An 18684-nucleotide genomic window follows, 5' to 3' on the forward strand; every position below is an offset into this window, starting at 1 on the left:
TGGAGAGTTTACATCATAATATGAACCTAGGCAGTCTTCCTCCGCAGTCCTGACCCTAACTACTCTGCTATGCTGCCTTCCAACACCTGTGGTTACAGTAGTCCCCTGCCTCATATGCAGTTTCAGTCACCCACAGACAACCATGGACCAAAGATAGGTGAGTACAGTAACACATTTTGAGAGGGAGAAACCACATTCATGTAGCTCTTATTATAGTATATTGTTATAACTGTTCTATTACATTATTAGTTGTTGTTAATCTCTTACTCCGCCTAATTTAGAAATTAAACATCATAGGTATGTATGTATAGGAAAAACATAATATATATATAGGGTTTGGTACTATCCATGGTTTCAATCATCCACTGGGAGGGGGGGGTCCTGGAACTACTGTAGATAGTTCCAAGTGGGGGATAAAGATGAGAGGGGACTACTGTAAAGAACTTAACATAAACTACAACTGTAAACCTTCATGTGGCAAATTCTTGTTCAACTACACAATACAAACATTTATCAGGTATCAAAAACTTCAAATGCAGAAGGTAAGACAATATTGTATATGGCTAAACAATGACCAAAAACCACTCTCATATTCCTCTCCCCAAATTTGAATTTAAAATGCTTTAAGAGATATTTAAAGCAAGTTTAGTTATTGTCCAATTATGCAAATAAAACAGGTAATAAAGGAGGATCCAAAACTATTCCTTCACCTATACATCCCAAACCAGAAGTAACCAGAAGTGGATGATATCCAGTGGAATTTGGGCATAAGAGAAAGCTACACAAGAAATAATGTTGACCTCATTTCTCCCATTAGCTCCCGATACATCCTCCTGCTCCCATTTATAGCAGAAATTCTCTGAATAATTGCTAGCACTCACAAACTATCTTTCCGCTCATTCCATTCTCTTTTGAAACAATCAAAGTTTCAACTCAACCACCCCCAGTAAACTGCTCTTGTCAAGGTCCCCAATTATGTCTACATCACTAAAGCCAATGTCAATTCTTAGTTATCATTATCATCTTATTGGCTTATCAGCAGAATATGATATAGTTCTGAGTCTCTGTTGCTGGTTCTTTATCTCACTGGTCTCTAAACATTGAAAGTTTCAGTGCTTGGACTTTTAATCCACATTCATACCTCTGGCGTTCTCATCCTGGCTCACAGCTTTGCAATGTTGTAGTGGATTAAAGACAGCCCCAGGGCTGGTGGCAGTGGCTTACGTCTGTAATCCCAGCACTTTGGGAGGCTGAGGCAGGTGAATCACAAGGTCAGGAGTTCGAGACCAGCCTGGCCAATATGGTGAAACCCTGTCTCCACTAAAAATACAAAAAAATTAGCCGGGTGTGGTGGTGCATGCCTGTAATCCCAGCTACTTGGGAGGCCAAGCCAGGAGAATTGCTTGAATTCGGGAGGCGGAGGTTGCAGTGAGCCGAGATCTTGCCACTGCACTCCAGCCTGGGCGACAGAGCAAGACTCCTTCTCAAAAGAAAAGCCCCAAACTCTTTGACAAACTTCCCAGTGAGAAGTGAGGGTCTGTGTTTCCTCTTGGAAGGCTCTGTGACTGCTTTGACCAATGGCAGGAATGAAATTGTACCATTTCTGGGTTTTAAGAAACTAGCAGCTTCTACTTCCTGTCTCTTGGTAGCTCCGAGCAGCCATTTAAGAAGCCATGCTGAAGAGGCCATTTGTAGGTACTACGGTCAGCAGTCCCAGCTGAGCCCAGGCTTCCAGTCATCCCTGCCAAGGTGCCAGATATGAGCGTGAATGAATACTTGGATACTCCAGATGAGTTCGTCTGGTAGCTGAATACCATGGAGTGACCTCAGGTGATGCCATGGGGAACAGAAGAGTTGCCCAGATGAGACAGGCTCTAATTCCCAATCCACAAAATTGTAAGCTACAATAAAATAGAGTTGTTTTCAGCCACTAAATTTTAGGGTAATCTGTCTTCCTGCAGTAGACAAACAGAACAAATGACATCTTTTTGATGATGACTCGCAAGTTGCATGAGCCTCTCCTCTGAATTCCAGATTCATATCTAACTGCATTATCTGACATTTCTACTCGCAGATTGTCTTATCTGGGGTTCTTCCAGTAGTCAACTCTGAGACAAGGGTTCAAGTACAAGCAGTTTATTTGGGAGGCGATCCCAGGAAACATTGTTAGCCGTGGCGAGTCTGAGTTGGTTCCACAGTCCTCGATCCTTGTCTTCTTGGGAGAATGAATTTGGCTGAGACAGAAGTAGATTTAAGGCAGAAACAAGAATTCACTGAAGCAAATAAAAGCACACATGCAAGGAACCAAGCAGGCAACTCAAAAATTCAGTACTCTGCCTGATTGCTGGCTCAGGACTTGCAGATTTGCTATTTTCTGACTTTTCCCCCGTCTCTTCCTCTTGTCCCTCCCCCTTGGCAGGCTGTTGGCTAATTGCTGCATGTGCAATGTCTTGCTAGTATCTGGGAGGGGCACATGTGCCATACTGAAGTTATGTGCATCCTCTCTTAGAGCAATTTTCCCTTATTGGTCTAGTGCCCCCAGAGGAAGGTCACGTATGGGTCAAACGCTGCCATTTTGCACCTTACCATGCTTGCCTGGCCATGTCCCCTGAGGAAGGTCAAACTCCACCATTTCAAGTTCTTACCAAGAAGTTGTTGCCCACAAGCCCAAGATGTCTCCTGTTTATTAGGAAAATTTCCCCTCCCCTTTGACCAGCCGCCTGACATTTGCCTGGCAGTCACCTGATAGTTGTCTGACATTCTTTGGGACCCTATCCTGCCCTGCTCCTATCTGCCTATCTACCCACTCTAACAACACCAGTAGGTAACGGGGAAGTGAGACAGGGAAAGAAAGCAGACAATAGCGTGTGTTATCAAGCCAGTCACCACTGAACACTGCTTTGGGAATGTTGGGGAGCTCAGGGAACTAGTATAACCATATATTTCAGAGTTATCTCACTCAGAGGGTGAGGGAGCTGGAATATTTATACACTGACTTTTATCAGTCACTAATTGAGGGTTGCCCCCTGGGAGGGTATTAATTCTCCGCCTTAGACATGGGTTTAGGGAAAAAGCCCTTGAGCAAAGAAATGCAAAACCTATGAGTGGGACATCAGCTGTGAATGGGACATTGAAATGATCAAGTTGAGTGAATATGGGCAGAACACTGACAACATTTGCTACAATGACAGTGACATTGACACTGATTGATATTTTTAATGATTCCAGGCCACTTGTCTTATAGAATGTCCCACAGACTGGCTACTGAGATACAGTTTTCCACGGTCTCGTGTTTCTTCAATCCCTGTGAGTAGAGGCACCAACTGTCCTTTCGTTCTGGACTATCTTTCCAAAGACATTTAGATAATGCCACCATGCCCGGCTAATTTTTCTTTTTTTTTGTATTTTTAGTAGACACAGGGTTTCACCATGTTGGTCAGGCTGGTCTCGAACTCCTGACCTCGTGATCTGCCCGCCTTGGCCTCCCACAGTGCTGGGATTACAGGCGTGAGCCACCACGCCTGGCCGTTTGTAGTTCTTAAACTACATACAATTAAGGATGTGCAGTCAGAATACTATGTTCAAATGTAACTTGAATTAAAATTTTTTCAGTGTGGCTATAGTGTCAATTTTATATAACTAGGTTCATTTGCTTCATCATTTTTGAATTAAGTTCTTAAAAATATATAAACTGGCCGGGTGAGGTGGCTCAGGCCCGTAATCCTAGCACTTTGGGAGTCCAAGGTGGACAGATTGCCTGAGCTCAGGAGTTTGAGACCAGTCTGGGCAACACAGTGAAACCCCGTCTCCACTAAAATACAAAAGAAATTAGCTGGGCATGGCGGCGTGCACCTGTAGTCCCAGCTACTCGGGAGGCTGAGGCAGGAGAATTACTGGAACCCAGGAGGTGGTGGTGCACACCTGTAATCCAAACTACTCGGGAGGCTGAGGCAGGAGAATTGCTTGAACCCAGGAGGCAGAGGTTGCAGTGAGCTGAGATTGCACCACTGCACTCCAGCCTGGGTGACAGAGACTCCGTCTCTTAAAAAAAAAGTAGATGATAGGTAGGTAGATAGATAGATAGATAGATAGATAGATAGATAGATAGATAGATAGACAGACATAGATATAAGCCATGTATATGATTCAAAATGTAAAACTTTAAAAAAAAAGGTATGCTCAGGGAAATCTCATTACCATTCCCATCTGTTCCACCCACCCCCACAGGTTATTGTTATGAACTGAAATTGTGCTCACCCCAAATTTATAGATTTTAGCCCTAACCCCCAATGTGCCTGTATTTGGAGAAGGGCCTTTGAAGAGGTAAGTGAGGTTAAATGATGCGGCCAGGCATGGTGGCTCACGCCTGTAATCCTAGCACTGTGGGAGGCCGAGGTGGGTGGACTGTCTGAGCTTAGGAGTTCAAGAACAACCAGGGCAACATGGCGAAACCCCGTCTCTACTAAACATACAAAGATTTAGCATGGCGTGGTGATACACGCCTCTAATCCCAGCTACTTGGGAGGCTGAGGCATAAGAATCGCTTGAACCTGGGAAGTGGAGGTTGCAGTGAGCCAAGATCATGCCACTGCACTCCAGCATGGGCAACAGTGAGACTCTGTCTCACGAAAAGAAAAAAAAAAGGTTAATTGAGGACGTAAGAATGGGGCTCTTAACAGATAAGACTAGTGTCCTTGTCAGAAGAGACACCAGACCACATGTGCCGTCTCTCTCTCTCTCTCTCTGTGCGTGTGTGTGTGTGTGTGTGTGTGTGCATACACAGAGAATATGCCATGTGAGAAGATGGCTGTCTGCAATCAGGAAGAGAGGCCTCACAATAAACCAAATTTCCAGCACCTTGATCTTGGACTTCTAGCCTCTAAAGCTGTGAGAAAATAAATTTCTGTTATTTAAGCCACCCATTTTGCAGTATTTTATTATGGCAGCTCTTGGCCGGGCGCGGTGGCTCCTGCCTGTAATCCCAGCACTTTGGGAGGCTGAGGCAGGCGGATCACGAGGTCAGCAGATTGAGACCATCCTGGCTAACACGGTGAAACCCCATCTCTACTAAAAATACAAAAAATTAGCCAGGCGTGGTGGCAGGCGCCTGTAGTCCCAGCTACTCAGGAGGCCGAGGCAGGAGAATGGCATGAACCTGGGAGGCAGAGCTTGCAATGAGCCGAGATCGTGCTGATGAAACCCCGTCTCTATTAAAAATACGAAAATTTGCTGGGCGTGGTGGCGGGCACCTGTCATCCCATCTACTCGGGAGGCTAAGGCCAGGAAAATCGCTTGAACCCGCGAGGCGGAGGTTGCAGTGAGCTGAGATTGTGCCACTGCACTCCAGCCTGGGCGACAGAGTGAGACTCCATCTTGGCCGGCGGGGGGTGGAAGGGGAGGGAAGAGAGTTATTTATATAGGCTAGAAAAAAAAATATCGGATATGTGATTTGCAAAATGTCTCCTATTGTGTTGTCTTTCCTTTTTTTTTTTTTTTTTTGAGACGAAGTCTCGCTCTTGTCCCCCAGGCTGGAGTACAATGGTGCGATCTCGGCCCACTGCAACCTCTGCCTCCCGGGTTCAAGCTATTCTCCTGCCTCAGCCTCCCGAGTAGCTGGGATTACAGGTGCCTGCCACCATGCCCGGCTAATTTTTGTATTTTTAGTAGAGACGAGGTTTCACCATGTTGGCCAGGCTGGTCTCGAACTCCTGACCTCAAGTGATCCGCCTGTCTCAACCTCCCAAAGTGCTGGGATTACAGGCATGAGCCACCGCACCCAGCCTCTTTTTTTTTTTTTTTTTTTTCTGAGACAGAGTCTTGCTCTGTTGCCCAGGCTGGAGTGCAGTGCCGTGATCTCAGCTCACTGCAACCGCCGCCTCCCGGGTTCAGGCCTCCTGCCTCAGCCTCTTGAGTAGCTAGGATTACAGGCATGCACCACCATGCCACCGCGCCTGGGTGCCTTTTCACTTTCTTGACAGTGTCTATATTACTTGGCTAGGGCTGCCATACCAAAATACCACAGACTGGGTATGACCTCACTGGGGATTAGGACTTCAACATGAGTTTTGGGGGAATACAATTCAATCCATAATATTCTGTCCTCTGGACCCCCAAAGTTCATGTCCTTCTCACATATAAAATGCATTTATCCTGATCCCAACAGCCGCAAAAGTCTTACCTCATTTCAGCATCAACTCTAAGTCCAAAGGCTCATTTAAATATCATCTAAATCATAGCCAGGTGTGGTAGCTCACACCTGTAATCTCAGCATTTTGGGAGGCTGAGGTGGGCAGATAGCTTGAGGTCAGCAGTTCAAGACCAGCCTGGGCAACATGGTGAAACCCCCGTCTCTACCAAAAAAAAAAAAAAAAAAAATTAGCTAGATGTGGGGGCAAGTGGCTGTAGTCCCAGCTACTTGGGAAGCTGAGGTGGGAGGATCACTTGAGCCAGGGAGGCGGAGGTTCTAGTGAGCCAAGATTGTGCCACTGCACTCCAGCCTGGGCGACAGAGTGCAACCCTATCTCAAAACGACAACAACCACAACCACCACCACAACAATAATAAAAACCCAAAATAAATATTATCCAAATCAGGTGTGGGTGATACTTGAGATATGAGTCATTCTGCGGCAAAGTTCCTTTCTGACTGTCAATGTATGAAACCAGGCCAGTTATGTACTTCCTGAGTATAATAGTGGGACAAGCATAGAACAGACATTCCCATTCCAAAGGCAAAAAATGGAAAGAAGACAGGGACATGGGGACATGGGTCCCAGGCAAATTCAAAACCTAGTAAGACTTTAGCCGGGCATGGTGGTGCACGCCTGTAATCCCAGCTACTCAGGAGGCTGAGGCAGGATAATCGCTCGAGCCCAGGAGGTGAAGGTTGAAGTGAGCTGAAACTGAGCCACTGCACTCTAGCCTGGGCGACAGAATGAGTGAGACTCTGTCTCAATAAATAAATAAATAAAATAAAATAAAATAAAATAAAATAAAATAAAACCTAGCAAGGCAAATTCTGTTGAACTTTAAGGCTCAAGAATAATTGTCTTTGGCTTGACGCTCTGCCCTCCTGGTCCAGTGGATTAGCAGGCTTGCCTTCTAGGGCCACGGGGGAGGCAGCATCACCACGTTGGCCCTATTGGTCCTGGGTAGCAGCCATGCCTCTGAGGCACTGGATGGCAGCAGCTTGACTCTCTGGAACTGAGGAGACATCTTAGCTCCCCAGACCTGTATCTTCTGGGCCTGCAGTTCGAATGGCAGCCTTGTTGCTAACTGAATCTCCTTTGGGATCAGTCTTCCCTTTTCTTAAAGGGTAACATGTGTTCACAGCCAGATAACTCTGTTGCCTCATCCTTTAGGATCCCAGAAGTACGTCAGCCTTCTTTCCTTCTGTCCTGTGTCCCCTTTAGTCCAAGATGACAGTGTTTATGCTGGTATAATCTCATCTCTCTTCCTGGCTTGCGCTGAGAAAGCTGAATAAATTTGTAAATTGCACCTATAATCTCTATGAAATACTGAGAATTTTTCAAATCTTCAAGTTTTGTTTTTGCTTAATAATTCCCTCAGTTTATCTTTCTTCCCACATTTTACTAAAGCAACCAAAAGAAGCTAGGCCATACCTTCAACAGTTTGGTTACAAATCTCCTCAGCTAAATAACCAAATTTATCACTTTGAACCTGCACTTTCCACAAAACACTAGAACACCATTTGGCCAAATTCTTTGTGGAAGAAAGGATGGCCTTTCCTGCACTTTCCGATAATATGTTCCTAATTTCCGTCTGAGACCTCCCCAGAATCACCTTTATTCCTTACTCCTACCAACAATCTCTTCAAGACAATCTAGACTTTTTTTTTTTTTGGCGGGGGGGACAGGGTCTTGTTCTGTCACATAGGCTGGAGCGCAGTGGTGGGATCACGGCTCATTGCAGCCTCGACCTCCCAGGCTCAAGTGATCTTCCCACCTCAGCCCCACACCCCCGCCCGCCCCTGCCCTGAGTAGCTAGGACTACAGGTGCGCACCACCATGCCTGCTAATTTTTGTTCTGTTTTGAGACAGAGTCTCACTCCGTCAAGCAGGCTGGAGTGCAGTGGCATGATCTTGGCTCACTGCAACCTCCACCTCCTGGGTTCAAGCGATTCTCTTGCCTCAGCCTCCCCAGTAGTTGGGGTTACAGGCGTGTGCCACCAGGCCTGGCTAATTTTTGTATTTTTAGTGGAGACAAGCTTTCACCATGTTGGCCAGGCTGGTCTCGAACTCTTGATCTCAAGTGATCCGCCCGCCTCAGCCTCCCGAAGTGCTGAGATTACAGGTGTGAGCAGCTGCACACGGCTCAATCAGGCTTTTTCCAGCACGCACCTCAAAACTCTTTCACTCTCTACCCATTATCCAGTTCCTGAGTTACTTCCACATTTATAAAGTATTTATTACAGCAGCACTCCACTTCTTGGCATAAAAGTCTACATTATTCTGCTAGGGATACCATAATAAAATAATACAGTTTGGGTGGTTTAAGCAACAGAAATTTATTTGCCATAATTTTGGAATCTGGAAGTCCAAGATCAAGGTGTCAGCAGGTTGTTTTTTCCTGAAGCTTTTTTTTTTTTTTTTTTTTTGAGACGGAGCGTCCCTTGTTGCCCAGGCTGGAGAGCAATGGCGTGATCTCAGCTCACTGCAACCTCTGCCTCCCAGATTCAAGTGATGATTCTCCTGCCCCAGCCTCTCGAGTAGCTAGGATTACAGGTGCCCGCCACCATGCCCAGCTAATTTTTGTATTTTTAGTAGAGACAGGGTTTCTCCATGTTGGCCAGGCTGGTCTCGAACTCCTGACCTCAGGTGGTCCACCTGCCTTGGCCTCCCAAAGTGCTGGGATTACAGGCATGAGCCACCGCACGCGGCCGGCTGCATCTTCTTGGATCTGCACAGGACCTTTTCTCTGATGTTTGTCACTGGTATCTCTTCCTCTTCTTATAAGGACACCAGTCCTACTGGGTTAGATACCATTCTTATGACTTATTTAACCTTCATTATCTCTTCAGGGCCTCATCTCCAAATATAGTCACACTGGGAGTTAGGGCTTCAACATATGAATTTTGGAGGAATATAATTCAGTCTTTAACAGTGTAATGGATGCACACAAGTTTTAAAATATTTATTTATTGTGGTAAAATGTAAGTAACATAACACTTTACTATTTTAACTATTTTTCAGTGTATAGTTCTGTGGCATTAAGTACATTCACAGCGATCTGCAGCCATCACCCTTATCTTCTCCAGAAATGTTTCTTCTTCCCAAACGGAAACTCTATACCCATTAAACACTCCCTCTTCCCCCTCCCTCTATCCTCTGGCAGCCACCATTACGCTTTCTGTCTCTATGAATTTTTTTTTTTTTTTTGAGACAGAGTTTCGCCCTTTTGCCCAGGCTAGAGTGAAGCCATGCAATCTCGGCTCACTGCAACCTCCGCCTCCCGGGTTCAAGCAATTTTCCTGCCTCATCCTCCCTAATAGCTGGGATTCTAGGTGCCTGCCACCACACCCAGCTAATTTTTTTGTATTGTTAGTAGAGATGGGATTTCACCATATTAGCCAGGTTGGTCTCGAACTCCTGACCTCAGGTGATCCACCCGCCTCAGGCTCCCAAAGTGCTAGGATTATATGCATGTGAGCCACTGTGCCTGGCCCTGTCTCTATAAATTTGACTACTTTAGGTACCTCATATGAATGTAATCATATAAGATCTATACTTTTATGACTGGCTTATTTTACTTAGTGTAAGGTCTTTAAGGTTCATCCACAGTGTAGCATATGTCAGAATTTCCTTCCTTTTTAAGGCTGAATAATACAAAAGACTTTTTTTTTTTTTTTTTGAGATGGAGTCTTGCTCTGTCGCCCAAGGTGGAGTGCAGTGGCGCGATCTCGGCTCACTGCAAGCTCCGCCTCCTGGCTTCACGCCATTCTCCTTCCTCAGCCTCCCAAGTAGCTAGGACTACAGGCGCCCGCCACCATGCCCGGCTAATTTTTTGTATTCTTCAGTAGAGATGGAGTTTCACCGTGTTAGCCAGGATGGTCTCAATCTCCTGACCTTGTGATCTGCCCGCCTCAGTCTCCCAAAGTGCTGGGATTATAGGCGTGAGCCACCGCGCCTGTCCACACCAGGCTAATTTTTTGTATTTTTAGTACAGACGGGGTTTCACAGTATTAGCCAGGATGGTCTCGATCTCCTGACCTCGTGATCCGCCTGCCTCGGCCCCCCAAAGTGCTGGGATTACAGGCGTGAGCCACCATGCCTGGCCAATACAAAAGTTTTATATTTTGATGAAGTCCAATTAATTTTATTTTTTTGGAGACAGGATATTGGTCTGTCACCTAGGCTAAAGTACAGTGGCACAATCATGGTTCACCACAGCCTTGATCTCCTGGGTTCGAGGAATCCTTCTGTCTCAGCCTCACAAGTAGCTGGGACTATGGGTGCATGCCAACACACCCAGCTAATCTTTCAAATTTTTTGCAGACATGGGGGTCTCTTTATGTTGCCCAGGCTGGTCTTGAACTCCTTGGCTCAAGTGACCCTCCTGCCTTGGCCCCACCAAAGTGCTGAGATTACAGGCATAAAGCCACTGCACCTGGTCTCAATTTTTTTCTTTTGTTACTTGTCCTTTGGTCTCACAGCTAAGAAACTATTGCCTAATCCACAGCCATGAAGATTTATACCTATATTTTCTTCTATGAGTATTTTAGCTTAAGCTTTACACTTAGGTCTTTGATTCATTTTGAACTAATTTTCATATATGTGAGGTATGGGTTCAACTTCATTCTTTTGCATGTGATATTCAATTGTTCAAGCACCACTTTTTTTAAAAAACATTTATTTATTTATTTATTTTGAGACGGAGTCTTGCTCATTGCAACCTCCGGCTCCCAGGTTCAAGCGATTCTCCTGCCTCAGCCTCCCGAGTAGTTGGGATTACAGGCGCCCACCACCACGCCCAACCAATTTTTGTAATTTTTGTATTTTAGTATTCCACCATCTTGCGCAGGCTGGTCTCGAACTCCTAACCTGGTGATCCACCCGCCTTGGCCTCCCAAAGTGCTGGATTATAGGTATGAGCTAACGCACCTGGCCTTTTTTTTTTTAGACAGAGTTTCACTCTTGTTGCCCAGGATGGAGTGCAATGGCGCAATCTCAGCTCACTGAAACCTCTGCCTCCCAGGTTCAAGTGATTCTCCTGCCTCAGCCTCCCGAGTAGCTGGAATTACAGGCATGTGCCACCATGTCTGGCTAATTTTGTATTTTTAGTAGAGATGGGGTTTTTCCATGTTGGTCAGGCTGGTCTTGAACTCCCGACCTCAGGTGATCCACCTGCCTCGGCCTCCCAAAGTGCTGGGATTACAGGTGTGAGCCGCCGCACCTGGCCTTGTTTTTAAAATAGAGACAGGGTCTCGTTATGTTGCCCAGGTTGGCTTTGAACTCCTGGGCTGAAGCAATCCTTCTGCTTCAGTTTCCCAAAGTGCTAGGATTACAGGAGTGAACTACCACATCCAGCCTGCTTTTGTTTTTATTTCTGAGACAGGGTCTCACCCTGTTGCCCAGGCTGGAGAGTGGTACCATTATAGTGCACTGCAGCCTTGAACTCCTGGGCTCAAGGGATCCTCCTGCCTTAGCCTCCCAAGTAGCTAAGAACTGCAGGTGTGTGCCACCATTCCCAGCTAATTTTTAAAATTTTGTTGTAGAGACAGGGTCTCGCTGTGTTGCCTGGGGTGGTCTCTGACTCCTGTCCTCAAGTGATCTTCTTGTCTCAGCCTCCAGAAGTGCTGGGATTACAGATGTGACCTACTGAGCCTAAACTGTTTTAACGATAGCAAGACTATGCTTCATCAATAGGTTGGGTGTAAAAGTTGAAACCCCTAAAAGCAGCAACTTCTAAGTTTTTTTTTTTTTTTTTTTATCATAGTAACTGATTATTCTGTTTAATTCTCTCTTTTCCGGGCGTTTTCTCTCCCAGAACTCCTACCCTTCTGTTCCAATCTAACTAAGTTCCTGGGACTTCCCTTTACTGTTTTCCTGAATTGGATCTAGTGATTACTGGATGTTGTCAGATACCCTGATTTCTCCCTCATTTTGCTTGAGCACACGTTTAAGTAACTCTTTTTTAAAATTTATTTTTATTTTTTGAGATGGAGTTTTGCTCACTGCCCAGGCTGGAGCACAATGGCACAATCTCGGCTGACTGCAACCTCCGTCTCCCGGATTCAAGCAATTCTCCTGCCTCGGCCTCCTGAGTAGTTGGGATTACAGGTGCCCGCCATCATGCCTGGCTAATTTTTGTATTTTTAGTAGAGACGAGGTTTCACCATGTTGGCCAGGCTGGTCTCAAACTCCTGACATCGTGATCCACCCGCCTCAGCCTCTCAAAGTGCTGGGATTACAGGTGTGAGCCACCGTGCCCAGCCCGCCAGTTTGATTTTTGTCCTTTTATGGGCTCCTTTTTTTCCTCTTTGGAAACTTAGAATCTTCTTTATATTTAGAGTTCAAACATTTCACATAGTTGAATTTTTTTTTCTTTTAGTTCTGCACTAGTGGATTCTTTCAGTTCTAGGAAATTGTCTTGCATTATTTTTTCAATAATTTTCTGTCCTTCATTTACTTTGTTTTCTCTTTTTCACATATTAGTCCTGTTGAACTAATTCTTTATCTTATTTTCTCTTACAATTTCCACCCCTTTGTATATTTATTATTTTCTTTTTTTTCTTTTTTCCTGAGACAGGATCTGGCTCTGTTGCCCAGGCTGGAGTGCAGTGGTGTTATTTCAGTTCACTGCAACCTCTGCCTCCTGGGCTTAAGCTATCCTCCCACCTCAGCCACCTGAGTAGCTGGGATCACAGGCATATGCCACCATACTTGACTTATTTTTGTATTTTTTTGTAGAAAAAGGGTTTTGCCATGTTGCCCAGGCTGGTCTTAAACTCCTGGGCTCAAACGATCTGCCTGCCTTGGCCTCCTAAAGTGTTGGGATTATAGGCGCAAGCCACTGCACCCGGCCCTATTTTCTTTTTTCTTTTTTGAAATAAGGTCTCTTGCTCTGTCACCCAGACTGGGGTGCAGCTTCCTAAAGTGTTGGGATTACAGGCGCGAGCCACTGCACCCAGCCCTATTTCTTTTTCTTTTCTTTTTTGAAGTAAGGTCTCTTGCTCTGTCACCCAGGCCGGGGTGCAGCACCACCATCCTGGCTCACTGCTCCCTTGACCTCCCAGGATCAGGTAATACTTACACCTCAGCCTCCTGAATAGCTAGGACCACAGGTGCACATCACCATACCTGGCTAAGTTTTAAAACATTTTTAAAGAGATGGGGTCTCACTATGTTGCCCAGGCTGCTTCTATTTTCTTTAAAAGTTCAGTGACTTTATCTTTCAATATTTTAATTAAATTTATAATTTGGCAATTTATTTTAAATTTCAAGATCTATTTTTAAACCTTGGATTGTTACTTCATCTGAGTATCCTAGTATACTAATTAGGTTTTCCTTTCTAAATTCTCTGAAGTTTCTGTTTATCTGCCCCCACAGTCCACGTTGGAGACTTTTCTTAAATACCTAATAACACTTAGTTGTCTGTTCATACGTAAGATGAGGCAGTTGGAATGCTGATGGGGAGTCTTGTGAACTTGGGAGGTGTCTTAGTCTATTTTATGTTGCTATAAAGGCATGCCTGCAGCTGGGTAATTTATAAAGAAAACAGGTTTGTTTAGCTCACAATTCTGCAGGCTGTACAAGAAGCAAGGCACTAGCATCTGCTCAGTTCTGGTGAGGGTTTTTGTGCTGCATCAAGACATGGCGGAGAAGGTCAAGGAATAGTGTCTGTGCACATGCAAAGAGAAATCAAACCCAAGGTGAGTCCTGGCTTTACAACAAACCACTCTCCAAGGAACAAATCCATTCTCCTGATAACCAACGTAGTTTCGCAAGTGTGAGAACTCACTACTGTAAGAATGACACCACGTCCTTCATGAAGAATCTGCCCCCATGACCCAAACACCTCCCATCAGGACCCACCTCCCAATACTATCACACTGGGAATCAAATTTCAACATGAGATTTGGTAGAGACAAAAAAACCATATCCAAACCATAGCAGGAAGTTCCTGCCAACTTGCCCAACTACACTTTAAAGTGGGTGGGTAGGAAACCAGCTATTGTGCTAGAATAAAGAATACTTTACTCTTAGGCCCTTCAATACTCAGTTAACCCAAATCTCCCCAGATTATCAGAGTGCTTAATTTTAGCCTGGATAAATGCCTAGATATTGTATCTGAGATATAGGGAGGGTTCTGCTCTTCCTTATATAGACCTTTATTTAGTCTCCCTGGTCTCAACCCTGCTTCTCACTCTTGCTCTGTCTGGTAGTTATCTCCAAATCTCCGTCTCCCTAAAGCACTTCTGGGCTGACAGGTCCCCTTCCTTTCTACAGCACCCTCTACACCCATTCTACATTATGCTTTTCTCCATTTTATTTTGTCAGACCACACTTACTTTTTGCATGTCAAATTAAAAAAAATTATCTTCCGATGTCCCCCTTCTCATTTTCTATTTTGTATCACTTTTATTTATCATCATTTTATGGGGTCTCAGGAAGAAGAGGCAGTAAATACATGTGCTCGGTTAGCTAGCTTTAATCAAAAATCCTAAACGTAGGTTTTAAAAAAGATAACTGGAGCAGGGCAGGAAATAATATTTTTTGCCAGTGTGGTGGCAAAAAATAAAAAACAAAAATCTGAATCTGTGTTAGGACAGTATTTCCGTGTATAACATAGCGCTTAGCAACTTAATTCTCCAGATCCACATATTTTAAGGACATGATGTATCTCAGACACCTACTTCAAACCTCACTTTACAGTTAAGTAAGACCACAAGTAGAATGAATTGCCCGAGGCCACACAAGTAGACAGTGGGAGAATGAGAACAGAAATATCTATTGACTCCTAGTTGAATTTTCTCTTACCTTACCACACTGCTAGGGAGTAACAAGATGGGCAGATCACGAGTCAGATGAGAAAGGTCATGAAAAATAGTCAAAGGGTATTTTCCTGGGTAAATAGCCGGATGTCCAAGAAATGAAAGGCTGGTCTGGCAGCACATCGTCTAACAGTTGGTAGTCATATGTGGGAAGTACTGAAGGGGGAGATGACAGCAGGCCCAGGAACTGCAGTGATCCAAGTGCATGTCGATCCTGGGAGGGAACAATTAAGAGTCCGGGCAGGATGAAACAGTAGAAACTGGTGAGTGAATGAATGTGAAGGCTGAGGAACGACTGCAATTTGTTAATGGGATTATGAGGCAGTATAAAGTGGTTAATTACGGTGGCGGAGGTAAGCAGGAGTAAAATGATGGCTTTTAACTCCTCTCAAGGACACCGAAAATTATTTTAATAAACACTGGAAGGCTGGGAATAAATATAATTCACACCATTCTTACTTTCTTGGTTTAGAGATAGCTTATCTACATCCTTAAATTAATGGCTGTAGCTACCCTCTGCATGGCTCCAAAAAAAACCACAAAAAACAAAACCAAAGCCGGCTGCGAGTCTGCACGAGAAAATCGGGTTGCACCAGGCCCCAGCCGCCCGCCGATTCGCTTAGCTGTCGGAGGCTAAATAAACAGCTCGAAGCAGCGTTTGGCACAGCGCAGGGTCGGAACGGGGACACTAATTTCCGCCCACGCTCCCCGCGTCCTGGCGGGATCACCACAGAACACGACGTCCATTGCTGGGGTCCTCGGCGATGCCCGTGTGCGCAGCCCCGCGAGTCTCAGGTCAGAAGACCACTAATTTCGCGGCCGCGTTCCACGAAGCTAAGGGGCAAAAAACCACCTTTCTTGGGACAAAGCGTCCCCCCAGCAGCCAGGGTCGATCCCGGCGCTGCTCCCGCGGCGCTTGGCTGCCCCGGGCGTAACGGGCCACGAGAAGGGGGTGGGGCGCCGCTTAGGTTTGGGAAGACACGAAGCGGCTCCTCGGGCTTCCAGCGTCCACTTCCTACGGCAAGCAGGAGGAGACAAGCGCCACCCTGCGCTCGCGGAGCCGACCCCGGCTCTCCCCTCCCGTGGCCGCAGGGGTCGTGTGTGTGTGTATGAGTGTGTGAGTGTGTGTGTGTGCAGGGACGCTCCGCGCCCATCACTCTGATTCGGTGCTAATCGACCGCCGTGGCGCCGAATTTCCCCCGCTTCCCAGTTCCTCACCCGCGTGCCCCGGAAGGCGCCCGGAGGCCCCCGGGCCGCCGCGTCACGCTCCCGGGAGGCTGAGGGAAAGGGAGGCAGCCGAGCCGGGAGCCCGGGGAGGCGCGCTGCGCCCCGCGGCGGGGCTGGGGGCGGGGCTAGGTGTCTCGCGCAGGGGGCGGGGCGCGGTGACGTCGCGGGCGCCTGGGCCGTGCTGTGGCGGCGGCGGCGGCGGTAGTGGCGGCGGCGGTGGTAGTGGCGGCGGCGGTGCCCGGGCGGCAGCGGCAGCAGTAGCGGCAGCCCTGAGGACGGTGAGACGGCCGCGGCGGCGGCGACAGCGCGGAAGTCGCGCGGGACCCAGAGCTTCCCCCCTGTCGCTAGTGCTGAGGCTTTCGCCTTTCCTACCCAGCTTCTTGCTCACGGCCCGGGCTGGGCTGGGCAGGGCAACGCGCCCCCGGGGAGGGGCGGAGCTGTAGGTGAGGCTTCGCGACCCCCTCCCCCTCCTCTGCAGCCCGGGGGGTGGGGAGGGGCGGGCCCCACCCAGACCACCGGCGCCCACCCGCGGGCTCCACCCAGCCGGGCTCCGGGATTGGGCGGGAGCCGAGGCGGTAGATGTGGGGATCCTGGGGCGGGAGGTGGGGGAGTGGGGACTGGGGCTCTGGGCACTTGGGGAGCGGAGGGTGGGAGGCTTAGGACTAGTGAAGCTGCGGACGAGGTAGTGGGGAGACGGAGAAATTGGGGAGCCATGAGGTTGGGGTGCGGTCAGGGTGGATCTTTGGGTTAGGTGAGTGATGTAAAATGCTGAAGATGATTCTTTTCTTTTTGATGAAATGGTGAGATAAAAGATGAAGTGTATTTCAAAAGGACGATGAGCTGTGCATGTTGCCTTTGAGGCAGTTGGAGAACCTATTTTATTGCACTAGATCTCACGTTTCTACTTTAGGGTTAGATTCTTTTTCTTCTGGCGGGGTGGGTGGGGGTCGGAGAGGGAAGAGAATCCCCTTACTTTGGCTCAGGTAAATTGTGAGCGTGGATGTATCTGAAAGTTTTACACCGAAGAAGAGGGAGATCTTCGGTTTAGACAACTTCGTTCTGGCAGCCACCATTTGGGTCGCATTACGCTTAGCTCCTTTAAGGTGGTGTCTTCCAGTTTTTTTTCCCCCCAATGCCTAAAAGATCTCTTTATACCACCGTTTTACAGGCTTTATCCTGGCCCCTTGAGAGAAGGCCCCAAACTCAGGTGGTTGCTTTGGAAGGCACATTGCTGAATAATAGTTGCAGGTGGTTGTGGTTGACTGCTTTGGGTGGATAAAGTGAACAATTGGAATAGTTCTGTTGGAGCTAATTATATGAAAAATGCTTAAATGTTTTAAAGTACAACCGTCTTTTATAGCGTGTTGCTTGCTCAGTACACCTTGACTTTTAAACATTTTGTGTTCAGTGCTAAATTGTTGAAATTTTATTTCTCATTTGCAGTTATATTTCTTGCAGTCTTTATTAAAACACTTTGAAATGAAATGGAACTCTTTTTTTTTTGGTAGGCTCCTCAATTTCTGAGAAATGTTCTTGGAGTCAAGTGCTTTAAAAACATTTTGGGGGCAGGTGTGTCACTTTGTATGGAAATATTAGTTAGAGTAAGCAGTGTTCAATGTTCTTCACATCACTCTTTCACAACTTAGCACTGTAAATCAGAATCTTCTTTTCTGGATTCTTGCTCCCTGTTAGATTACAGTATTCTCTGGCCCTACTTATCAGTTAGTGTCATTTAAGCTATTTCTTGTTCAGAAAACAGGTCCCATGATGGACATGTATTATGTAATGGATGGAAGTAGACATGGCTCTCAATAATTCATTTATGGAGGAAGAGAAGCTGTCAGAAAGTGGGATTTAAGCAGTGACTTTCCCAAGGCTTGCCTAGTTTATTTGGGAAAATAGCCAGAGAAGTGCTTTCTTGTAACCCAAAAGAGAAATATACAGATAAGAATTTCAGTAGTTGCAGATCGTTGCTTTTTCTAAGTGCCTACTTAATGAGCAGATTATTGTCTTCCAGCAAATACTTCTGCTTTATAGAGAGGTATGGGAAACAGGACATAATGGGTATTAAGTGAGAAAGTGTGTGTTCCAATTTATAATTATAAATAAAAGATTTAATTAACTGTATTCAGTTAATTCATTTGGTAAAGTGAACAGTTTTGACTTTGGATTAGTTAGAAGGAAAACAAAATTGACATATCTAGTTTTCGCTTTTAAATTATACATAGACTTAATTAATTGGGACAAATGTGAACTAAGATACTGGGTAAAACTTGTGTGTACTCCTAAAATGACATTTGCATGGCTGGTAGTAAGCTGTGATTCTTGTCCTTGTAGGAATGAAATCACATAATTTGGGGAAAGTCTTAAGGTAAAAGTAAGCTATTTCGTTTAGCATTTCTTGTGCCTGAAACTATGCCTACATTTTATTTTTCAAAAAATGTT

At 46.0% G+C, this 18684-nt stretch overlaps 2 protein-coding genes across 54 annotated transcripts in view; one reads left to right on the top strand and one right to left on the bottom strand.

Annotated features, from left to right (window-relative positions):
- The window catches only part of RAD52 (RAD52 homolog, DNA repair protein), a 79418-nt gene extending 63085 nt beyond the window's left edge, over window positions 1-16333 (bottom strand). The window contains exons 1-2 of one of the 4 annotated variants that reach the window (XM_009424588.5): window positions 16231-16333; window positions 14999-15226 (exon numbers count right to left, since the gene is read on the bottom strand). The gene's annotated coding sequence lies outside the window, so the exon portion shown is untranslated. Of the gene's footprint in view, window positions 1-14998; window positions 15227-15471; window positions 15682-16230 lie in introns of those variants that run through there. The other 3 variants (XM_009424583.5, XM_063786221.1, XR_010148231.1) reach the window with 3 other exon arrangements.
- Window positions 15207-18684, top strand: part of ERC1 (ELKS/RAB6-interacting/CAST family member 1) — a 536900-nt gene continuing 533422 nt past the window's right edge. For 15 of the 50 annotated variants that reach the window (XR_010148220.1, XM_063786194.1, XM_063786198.1 and 12 more), the window contains exon 1: window positions 16413-16682. The gene's annotated coding sequence lies outside the window, so the exon portion shown is untranslated. Of the gene's footprint in view, window positions 15276-15718; window positions 15808-16382; window positions 16683-18684 lie in introns of those variants that run through there. The other 35 variants (XM_063786196.1, XM_063786199.1, XM_054663945.2 and 32 more) reach the window with 7 other exon arrangements.

This window comes from Pan troglodytes, chromosome 10 (assembly GCF_028858775.2).
Source record: "Pan troglodytes isolate AG18354 chromosome 10, NHGRI_mPanTro3-v2.0_pri, whole genome shotgun sequence".
NCBI classification, from domain to species: Eukaryota; Metazoa; Chordata; class Mammalia; order Primates; family Hominidae; genus Pan; species Pan troglodytes.